Source organism: Octopus bimaculoides, chromosome 1 (genome assembly GCF_001194135.2).
Source record: "Octopus bimaculoides isolate UCB-OBI-ISO-001 chromosome 1, ASM119413v2, whole genome shotgun sequence".
In the NCBI taxonomy this organism is placed as follows: Eukaryota; Metazoa; Mollusca; class Cephalopoda; order Octopoda; family Octopodidae; genus Octopus; species Octopus bimaculoides.
Window position 1 is genome coordinate 158,898,221 of NC_068981.1, and position 11,596 is coordinate 158,909,816.

Consider the following 11,596-nt stretch of genomic DNA (forward strand, 5'->3'; position numbering starts at 1 on the left):
AAAAAACACCATTTTAAAATATTAATCTTCCCCCACCCTCCAAATTCTTCAATTTTCACTTTTTTCAGAAACTTTACAAAATTGTTTTTTCAGAATCATAATCTCTGTATTTTTCTACGTATTTCGCAAAAAAATTTCTGAAAAAAGTGAAAATTGAGGAGTGAGGGTGGTGGGGGAATTAAAAATTTTTAAATGCCGTTTTTTTTTTTTTTTTTCAGAATCAGAATCTCCGTACTCGAAAATGGGGGGGGGGAGTCTGTAAAAAAAAACAAACAAAAGAAAACGAAAGGGTGTGCGGTCCACATTCTTTACGTCCGCCGACAAAAGCTGAAGCGAAACTCATCTCCCCCACTCTCTTTCTCTCTATGCGTTTGTGTGTGTAACATTGTTGATGTTAGTTGGCGAAGGATATAAATAACATTAAGAAAACTGACAACCAAATGTTTTCGAAGTTCCTTTTTTATATTTATTTTGTACTATTACAAAGATGGCTCTTGTTATTCTCACTGTCAGAAATATAATGAACCAGTAATTAGCCTTCTGTAAATCTGTAACCAACGACATTACTGTTTACTAATCACGATACAGCGCCTCAAAATGCTAATGAAAAATAAATAAATGTCTATTAGTAGACGTAGCTATTAAAAAAAAAAAAACTAATGTAATTTGCCTGACGGATTAACAGTAGAGTTATGTCCCTTGCACCAGTCTTTAATTGGATCAATCATTTATATTTGTTTCACTTTTCTAGTAGATTTCATTGACACATGGTTGAGAGATAAATACATGATGCAGTAATGTGTGTGATTCTTAAATAAGAATATTATTGACAGTGATTTCGAAGTTTCGGTCACTTAAGCCATGTCAATAATATTCTTGATTAACCCATTACTTACCAGTGATTTCGTATGAGATCACTTAAAAATTACAAATTTCGTAATTATCTGTCAATATTTACACATATCTAACCTTTTTGCTATATCTACTAGGTATATTTCTCTGATATTCAAATGAGGTTTGCTCATTTTTCACCCAATATCTCGCTTATTTCTATTTAAAATGTTATCTTGATCATTCCAGCGTGTTTCTAAGGCTGTTTTATGATAGAAATCAAAGTTTCATTAAAAAAATTCCAGTTAATACAATTATGGGAGGTAATGGGTTAAGAATAATAAATTTGTACTCTAGAAATATAGAGTAACCCATCAGATTAACGTAAAATTGTTTTCATTATAACTGAACATAAAAACAAACATTAACATAATATAAATATGTGTGTGTGTATTGTTTTAGCCATTGGATTACAGACATGCCGGAGCACCACCTCCAAGAATTTTTAAACGAATGAATTGACCCCAGTACATTTTTTTTAAAGCCTAGTACTTACCCTATTAGACTATTTTGCCGAACTTCGTAAACACACCAACACTGGTTGTCAAGTGGTGGTGGAGGACAAACGCAAACAGACAGGCACACACACATCTCTCTCTGTCTGTCTGTCTCTCTGTCTCTATATATATATCATTAACCATCATCATTTAACATCTGCTTTCCATGCTGGCATGGATTGGACGGTGTGATAGGAGCTGGCAAGCTCCAGAGCTTTCTTTCTACTTTGTTACCCTAGTGAAATTCCTTATACATACACACGCACGCACGTGCGTGGGCGCGCGCGCACACACACACACAGCGTGAGAAATATACAGAAAAAGAATGAGAGACAGTATACTAAATTTAAAGTGGGGAAGTTCACAATGAGAAAAGCATTAAAGACAGAGAGAGACAGATAGTGAAAGCCACATAGTCAGATGCATGACTGACTATAAAGTTCTTAGTTTCATCAATAGTTATAGACTTTAATCTTATTTTCTGTTTGAAGTGGTTGTTAGTGGTATTACTATAGTAAGTAGCAAGGATTGTTGAGAATGATGATGTTAATATCATGGCAAGGTTTTAAAATTTTATACCTCGCTATTGCCAATATTGTAATTTCTTTTTGGAAGGCTATATTAACTAATGACATAATTGACTGACATTTTTGTTTCATGTTCAGTAAACACATTGTTATAAATGCATGATCAGTGAGTGAAGAAGTGTCATGCTCATGTGTATGATGTAACAGTTTACATTAGGGAGTTAACTCAACTTCCAAGCTTACACTAAAATGTTTATATTGTGTTGGTATGCTCTGTTGCTTGTCAAATTACTTTGTGTTGATAAAGATGTTTTTAGTTATGATGTTTGTCATGAAGTACATTTCAGAAGTTTGCAGACTTTTTTAGGACATACTATTATAAATATCTGAGATTGTAATTTTAGTATATCATTACTATACATATAATAAGCTGACCTGTCAACTTTTGTTATTCCAGATCGAAGGAGACAGCTGTAACAGCACTTTGAAAACATCCTACTAAACATTGCTCATCACAGATGGTTAGTTTGCAGAAAGCAGTGGGGATGCTTAGAAGCTTGTTGTGCAAAAACACTACAGAAATTTATCAAATGCACCAGACTTATTATAGATTAACTTTTTCTCTGGCACCAAAGTTTCATAGATGATAGAAAGGAGGTGAGAGATGATGAGCAAATTGGGAGTGAGAGGGACATCAGAGCTGGTTGAGGCAATTTGCAATTTTCTGGACGAAGACAATTTGTATCTATAAAGACAATAAGCACACAATTTAGAGTTGGTATGGCAACTGTACACAGAATTATTCATGGAAATCTGGACATGTGCAAAATTTGTGCAAAGTTTGTTTCCAGGGTGTTCAGTGTTGAGCATCCTGGTAACCAATTACTTGACAGAGATTGGCATCAAAATTGCCTCTCATCCTACCCATAGTCCAGACCTTACTCCCTGTGACTTTTGGTTGTTCCCCAAGCTGAAGGAGAACATCAGGAACAGTCATTTTGATGATGAAGGAGGCTGTGACAAAGGTCCTGGACACCTTCACTTTGGAGGACTTCCATAAAGCCTTCACAAACTGGCTGGAGTGCCACAACAAGTGCATTGAAGTCAGAGGATCCTACTTTGAAGAAAGTTTGGGTTTTGTACTTCCCTGAAATTAATAAGGGTCTCTCCTGAAAAAGTCTGAAAACTTCTTGAATGCACCTTGTATATTTTTATTGATAGACAGTAGTTGAATGTAAGACTTGTGTTCTGTTTTATGATTTCTTTCTATTATAGGCATAGCTATATGGTTAAGAAGCCCACTTTGCAACCATATGGTTTGGGATTCAGTGACATTGCATGGCACTTTAAGAAGTGTCTTCTATGATAGCCCCAGGCTGACCAATGCTTGGCGAGTTACTTTGGGGGAGAGAAACTATGTGCAAGCATGTTGTGTGTGTATCATCATCTTCATTTAGCATCTGATTTTCATGCTGGCATGGATTAGACAGTTTGACTGGAACTGGTAAGCTGATTTGGCATGGTCTCTACAGCTGGATGCCCTTTCTAATGCCAGCCACTTCAAGAGTGTAATGGATGCTTTTTACGTGCCACCAGCACCAGTGCCAGTTATGTAACACTGGTATTGGCCACAACTATGATTTCACTTGGCTTGATGAGTCTAGTGAAATCATAGCCATAGCCGATGCTGGTGTCATGTAACTGGCACCTGTGCCAGTGGCATGTAAAAAGCACCATTACACTATATATATATGTTCGGAGGCGCGTGGCTTAGTGGTTAGGGTGTCAGCACCATGATCGTAAGATTGTGGTTTCGATTCTTGGACCGGGCGACACGTGTTCTTGAGCAAAACACTTCATTTCACGTTGCTCCAGTCCACTCAGCTGGCAAAAATGAGTAACTCTGCGATGGACTGGCGTCCCGTCCAGCTGTGGAACACATACGCCACTGAAACCGGGCCCATGAGCCTGGCTAGGCTTTAAAAGGGTACATTTATTTATTTATATATATATATACATATATATATATATACATATATATATCATCATCACCATCATTTAACATGTCTTCCATGCTAGTGTGTGTGTGTGTGTGTGTGTGTGTTCAACTGCGTTACAACTGGTGTTAGTTTGTTTACATTCTTATAACTTTGTGGTGTTGCAAAAGGAACTAATAGAATGAGTACTAGACTTAAAATATGTACTGGGATCAATTTGTTCAACTAAACCTTTCCAAGCTGTACCCCAACTTGGCCACTATCCAATGAGTGGAACAAGTAAGAGGTAAAAGGTTCATTCGTTCTATAGCTAGGGAGCATATAATTCTTGTAGTATTTATGTATGGTCTGTTTGTCCCCACTGGTTGTTGTATCTGTAGGCAGAAGTTGAACTGGTTTTTGCATTGTCCTTCTGTTTTGGTTTACTAATTTGTTTGATACAAACCAAACATCTCTCACATTCCCATAATAAATGGAACATAATCACTGGTTGTTGAAACTAACTTGGGAGGTAATACTTACAATTTCAAATTCTGCAACGATGGTATCTTCATTGACAATGTTGTTTCCTCAGTCCTTCATAGCAGGCAAAACATGAAAGACACAGGCACCCTGTAATTTTTTTTTTGTGTCTAATAAAATATCTAGACTCTACTTCTGTATTGAGTCCTTTTTCAGTGAACACTAATCTGTTGTTTTTAATGTAAATTTCACAACTCTTATTTCATATATGTGTGTAAACATGTCATCATCATCATCATCATCATCATCATTTAACATTTGTCTTCGATGCTGGCATGGGTTAGATGGTTTGACAGGTTGGAGAACTGCATGATGCTCCAGTGTCTACTTTGGAATGATTTCTTGGACTGGATGCCTTTCCTAACACCAGCCTCTTTACAGAGTGTGCTGAGTGCATTTTTCATGGTACCAGCACTAAGTGATGCCACCATGAAACATGCATGACTAAAGTGTCTCATCAACTGAGTGGGAATATAGTAGGTAGGGTGGCAGCTTTATGCCATGTGCTGAAAGGTTAAAGTATGATAGAAGGAACACATTGCTACTTCACATTATATAAGGGTGAGAGTAATACATCTACTATAAATTCACCTATAAGAGTGAGGTCATTTGTATATAGTAGTTATTTCCCATGTGTATCTGGTATTAAATTCCTCTGTTATGGCCTGGAGGACTATAACATAGAAAGGGACTGAGAACATAGCCCTGGTGAATCCCTGTCTGCTGTATTTGTTGTTAACTCTTGTCTTGCTGACAACATCTCTTCTTCTAGAAGAGAAAAAGAAAAGAATTTTATTAAGAAGCTTATAATAATTCTGAATAGACTATGATATGAAGAATAATAATAATAATATCAATATTTATATAAATTTAGTTGTGTCTGGGGAGAGTTATATTGTCTTAATGCCTTATTGTCTAACACACTCACTGGTTCAATTTCCACTCATTTATTATTTATATATTTTTTCTTCTAAAATTTTTGTTGCTTTTGCAACCTTGTCAATGGATGTTGACCAGATGCAAAAACGAAGATTCAAATTTAATTTTACTCAAAACTGTAGTAATACTGACAGTATTATCAATCCGAATTTGCATTTAATTTCATTTAAAGTTATTTAAGGCAGGACTGTGGTTTGTAGTATCAAATGTCTCACAACATTTTATCAAATGTCTCACAACATTTGATTGTAGCTAAATCCTCTATCTCTGATTGGTCCAAATGTTTTTATGAATAAGTGCTGTCAATGTCAGCTATGTTTCCGGGTTCATCAGCATGACACACTGATTGGTTAAAATAGTGTCTGCACGCTATAACCTATTGGAAGGTATTTCAAGGAAAAATCCCGTCATTTCATTACAGTTGTCAAATGTGAAGTACATTAGCTGTTTGTTAATGCTACTACATAGAGACATTTATCAGAAGTTTGTTATGAAACATGAAAGTATTTGTAAAATTTTAATATGTAAAAATTATGAATAAACAATAAAAAATATGAAAATCAGACTATATTTGAATTTGATTGACTAATACACACACACACACACACCCATGCACAATAGTAAGACATGGAACTAAACTGCAAAATCCAACTCAGAAAGAAATTGTAAAAGCTGCCACTTATTGTTGCTTTATCTGAGAGCAAAACAGTTCTCAGATAAGGCAACAACATCCATCATGTAGTCTTTTATTCTTGTATTCTTTAACTTGTTTCAATCATTTGGCTGTGGCCATGCTGGAGCAATACCTTGAGGGGTTTTAGTTGACAGATTGACCCCAGGACATACTTTTTAAAGTCTAGTACTTATTCTATGAGTCTCTTTTGCTGAACCGCTAAGTTACAAGGACGTAAATACACCAACACTTGTTGTCAAGTGGTGATGGGGTGACAAACACTGGCACATAGACACATACACATAGATATATACATATATATATGATGGGCTTCTTTCAGTTTCCATCTACTGAATCTACTCATGAGGCTTTGGTTGGCCTGAGGCTATAGTAGAAGACACTTGCCCAAGGTGCCATGTAGTAGGACTGAACCTGGAACTATGTGGTTGGGAAGCAAGCTTCTTATCACACAGCTATGCCTGTGCCTGTGTATGGTAACAAATTCCATAGAAAGTAAAGCAGTTTTTCTTTTAGTAGATATCTCATTATCATTCCAGGTTCATACATTTCAAAAGCTATCTTGAAAATCAGAAATGGGTTCTTTGGCAGTCGCTTGATGACAGCCTGAACTCACTACATTTCCTTAGATCTCCTGCTTGACCAAAACCATGCTCCAGTCTCACATGCCCATTTTGTTTTCTTTTTTAGAGTTATAGAAACCTTATAGTCATCTCATGCAAGTGAGTATGACTTGGTAGTGTGTACTATGCTTTCACCAATTGTTTTAGGTGCTTATGTCATCACAAGTAGATGTAGACACTCTCTCAGTCATCCTGTCTTTGACCCAGGGTAATGTGATTATTTTTTTGTTTTTAAATGAGTAGCAATTGTATCTTTTTGCCATTAACAGAGACAAGATTTGTGCACCCCCATTGGAGGATGATTCCAAGGTTTCTTTTCACGGAGTCTGTATGTTTAGGTTGCAAATGGATAATGCATGGTTGGTGATTATATCATCGAGGTCTAAAAGATAGTGTTATCTGTGTAAGAATGAGTTTTGTTAAATGCAGTAGTAAGTCAGTCAATGGCAAAACTGAACCTTGTGGCAGGTTGGAGTTGATAGAATGAGGGACTAAAGAGCTTCATTAATATATATTAATAATATGATCTGATAGGGAGCTAAAAGATAGGTATAGTCCAGAGGCAGGAAGTTTAGATAGATTTGCATATTAGACACAGATGAGAGTTTTTCTGATGTTGAGGCCTACATTGCTTTCAACGAATTCTTCCAAGGCAAGCACCCACTGGTGGGTGACAGAGAACAGTAGGGTCACCCAGTGGATCTGGCTTTACAAAAACTGAGGAGAGAAAAATATTCAATGTGTTGGAGGACAATACATTGTAAATGGCTGACTCCATTACCCTAGGATATTGAAGTGAGTGTAATAGGAGAATAGTTGGCAGGGTTAGTGGGATTGATAGGGGTTTTTCTTTTTTTTCCAAGGTGGGATACACTGTAGCATGCTTCAAAAGATCAGTGTAGATCCCTTTAGAGAGGGAGAAATTGAAAACATGAAGAGTACTAGCTCTAGATGTAATGTTTGAGAATGATGGAAGGGACACCATCAGGACCTGTGACCTTGTTGGTTTGAAGTGATAAAAGGTATTTTCACACTTGGTATGTATGTAAGTAAGGTGACAGACCTGGAAAGGTGGAAAGAAATAGAATTGGAGAAGATTTGCCAAGTATGTGCAATGTAGTGTTGATTGCAAAATAGGAAGCAAAGATGAAGGCTTTCTCTGTGGGAGCTGTTCATGGAACCATTGCTATTATGAAGTGGAAAGAAAAAGGATTCTGTAAAATTGGTAAAAATTCAAAGGGACTGATTTTTGTTGAAAAGGTGGAATAAGTTGAGAGTTGTATGAGATACAATGTCATCTTTTGTTGTTCAGATAATGACCTTGTAACTGTTGCATGGCTGGGTAAATATCACATAGCTTTGGTGGATAGGTGAGTTTCTCCAGACATTGTAGGCCTTGCTTTTTGCATTACAATGAGTGAATGACTAGTGGGGACTTGGAGTATAGGGTTTTTACTGTGTATGGAATGTGAAGGGACAAGACGAGATGGATAGTTTCAATCAACTGCCCAACTGTTCCTGGTTGGTCAAAAATAAAGCATATATACCGCTTGGGATAGTATAAAACTGTTAGAGTTTCAACTAATCAATTGACTTAAAATATCATAGGATGTAGAGAGTTATGATCGTTGTGTTGTATGTGGATGTGTGGTAGATAGTTTCATTGTGGCAGTGGTTGGATGGCCCAGAAGTGCAGAGACAGTTTTAGTTTGGTATAGATTAGGTTTGGAGGGGTGAAAAAAAAACACTTTGGGCGTTTTAGGTTTCTGGGTGTCAATGAATAACACACCTTGTATAGCAGTGACACTCATATATATATATATATACAACTACCATGTGATTTCAAGACAAGGGAGAGATGAACATACACATACTCATGCATATAAACATACATTATGATGATGAAATACATATAATTCACCATCACTAAAATGTGACGAAGAGTGCAGGGAACACCAGCTTCCTGATGCTCCCTGCACCCTTCATCACATTTTAGTAATGGTGAATTATTTCTTTTTTAGTTTTGAATTGTGTTTAACCACCTCACTTATTAAAACAGAGAAACAAACACAACAAATTCAGATACCTCACTTGGTACACTGATTGGTCATTGCTACATCAATACCCATGATTTAAGTATAAATATTGCATGGCAATATTTTTATTCATTTCATTGTCCAAAGATAGGCTCAGGGTTGACAAATATGTGCTCAAGTCACTTGTAAAAAATTTTCACAACACACACTAATGCACGCCCCACTGGTGGGGTGTATGCCCCATGTTGGGAAATATTGGTCTAGAGTATTGCACAGTGGAACTTACCCAAAACCATATTGCTGCAAAGTGAACTTCTTAAACAAACATCCATGCTCATATGCCTATGTATACACAGACATGACAGAAGTAAATAGACACCCTTATAATCATTAAAACTTCTTCAAATCTGTAATTATTCATTCAAATTATTTATTAATTGTTATAATGTGAGCCTATTAGGCATGTTAATGATCAGATGATGAATATTCCCTTATGGAATTTCTTGCCAAGTTTCATGCAGTAATTTCAAAAGATGCATTCTGGTTCTTTTTATGAAGTGTCCTGTCTATTTTGTCCCAGAAGTATTCATGTCTGGTGACTGGCTTGGCCATGGAAGATTTTTAATGTCATTCTCATCCAACAAATCTTGGGTCATGCTAGCCATGTGACAAGGAGCCCCATCTTCCATAAATAAAGAGTCTTTTTTAATCATTTTCCTACTGGAGAAGATTGGAAGGAGTCCTTTCTGCAATATGAATGCATATTTATCTGAGTTTATGTTTCCCTCACACTCCACCAGCTATGATCAACCATTGCTCCAAATTGCTCCCCAGACCATCACAGAAAAGCTGCCATGTTTCATTGTTGGCTGCAATCTTTTCACATCAAATTCTTGAGCACAGAGTCTCCAGACCCACACTTAATCACTGTCAGGAAATACAGCAATTCTGAACTCATTAGAGAATATGACAGTGTCCCAAAATGCTAGTGGCCTCCTCACCATCTCACTGGCCCAATCTTTTCTCCGCTTGATGTTGGCTGGTTGAAGTGGTTTCCTTCCAAGTTTGCGGAGATACCTAACAGCTGCTCTGGGACTAACATCAGCTTGTTCTGCTATGTCAGAGGCCTTGCAACAAGGATTATCCTCCACATTTCTCTTAACAAAGAGAAGGGTCCTGTCAGAGGGCTCTGGTTGATCTGGGTGGGGTAATGTTGACTTTTTCCCATCTCTAGTGAATTGCACAATCTCTTTATTAATTGTCGAAAGCAGGATCCCAAGGTTTTCTACGATTTTTTGCTGTGTTCACCTTCAAACTGACCCACAATACGGCCTCTTGGAAATTCAGACAGTTCCAAGGCTTCTTTTGTACATGGCATGCTTAAACAATCACATATAGAACCTGAAGTATAAAAATGTCAATTAATAAAAAATATAAACCTTTACAAGTTAAAATAAACAAACTATGTTTTATGGGGTATTTATTTACTTCTGTCGTGTCTGTGTATATGTATATTCTTTTATTCTTTTACTTGTTTCATTTGTTTGACTGTGGCCATGCTGGAGCACTGCCTTTAGGCAAACAAATCAACTCCAGGACTTATTCTTTGTAAGCCTAGTACTTATTCTATTGGTCTCTTTTGACAAACCACTAAGCTACGGGGACATAAACACACCAACATTGGTTGTCAAGCAATGTTGTTGTTGTTGGTGGTGGTGGTGGTGGTGGTGGGGAAACACAGACACACAAACATATACGTGTGTATATATATATATATATATATATATACGATGGGCTTCTTTCAGTTTCTGTCTACCAAATCCACTCACAAGTCTTTGGTCGGCCCAAGGCTATAGTAGAAGACACTTGCCCTAGGTGCTACGCAGCGAGACTGAACCCAGAACTATGTGGTTGGGAAGCAAGCTTCTTACTACACAGCCATGCCTGAGAATAGTATTGATAGTAACTTCAAAGTATATTGTAATTAATTTATACATACATAAAATGACCCAGGATCTTTAGCAGGTCATGGGAGCACTCCTAATGTTTCATCATACTGACAAAGCTGGTCTTTCTCCAGAGTATTGTGTAAAAATGAATTATCAAGTAATTGAAATTCTATTCACTGAGAGGCTGACTGCTAATCTATGGAAGTTGTTCAAATTGGCAAATATTCATGTATTCTTTTATTGGTTTCAGTCTTTTGGACATTAGCCATACAAGTTTACCACCTTCAAGGATTTTTAGTTAATTATATTGTTTCAGTTCTTACTTCAGTTCCTATTTTATTGATTTCTAGTTATTCAATGGCTAAGTCTATCTTTGATGTAAAGAGTCATAACTCAATAATTAACTACAATAGTTTATTTTTGTTTGGTTCATTGATTTACACACACACACACACACACACACACACACACACACACACACATATACATTCGTAGATACATACATACTTGTACATGAACACATGTCTGTAACTTTCTGTTGCTTCTTAATCAATTAATCAGATTTTTTTCTTCCCTTAGTATCTTGGTTCTTTGAGAATTTATTCTTAATATCTTGAAATAACTATCTTTTCTTATTCAGAATCATTGACAATCACCACTAAGTTTTTGTTTACTTTCTCAGCATATGAAGAAAATTTTAATAAATTAAGGTGCAGCCATAGCTGTTTGGTTAAGAAGTTTGTTTCCCACCATCTGGGTTCAGGTTCAGTTTCACTGTGTAGCACCCTGGGCAAGTGTCTTCTACTAAAGCCACAGGCCGACCAAAGCCTTGTAAGTGGATCTGATGAAAGGAAACTGAAAGACTGCCTACATATACATATATATATACATATATATATATATATATATATATATATATATATA

At 36.5% G+C, this 11,596-nt stretch overlaps 2 protein-coding genes across 2 annotated transcripts in view; one reads left to right on the forward strand and one right to left on the reverse strand.

Moving 5' to 3' along the window:
• Positions 1–1,492, reverse strand: part of LOC106882875 (transmembrane protein 104) — a 73,256-nt gene extending 71,764 nt beyond the window's left edge. Inside the window, exon 1 of the mRNA XM_052972180.1 lies at positions 1,388–1,492. The gene's annotated coding sequence lies outside the window, so the exon portion shown is untranslated. The remainder of the gene's footprint in view (positions 1–1,387) is intronic.
• Positions 1–11,596, forward strand: part of LOC106882876 (N-acetyltransferase 9-like protein) — a 34,991-nt gene that overhangs the window by 5,873 nt on the left and 17,522 nt on the right. The window lies entirely within an intron of this gene.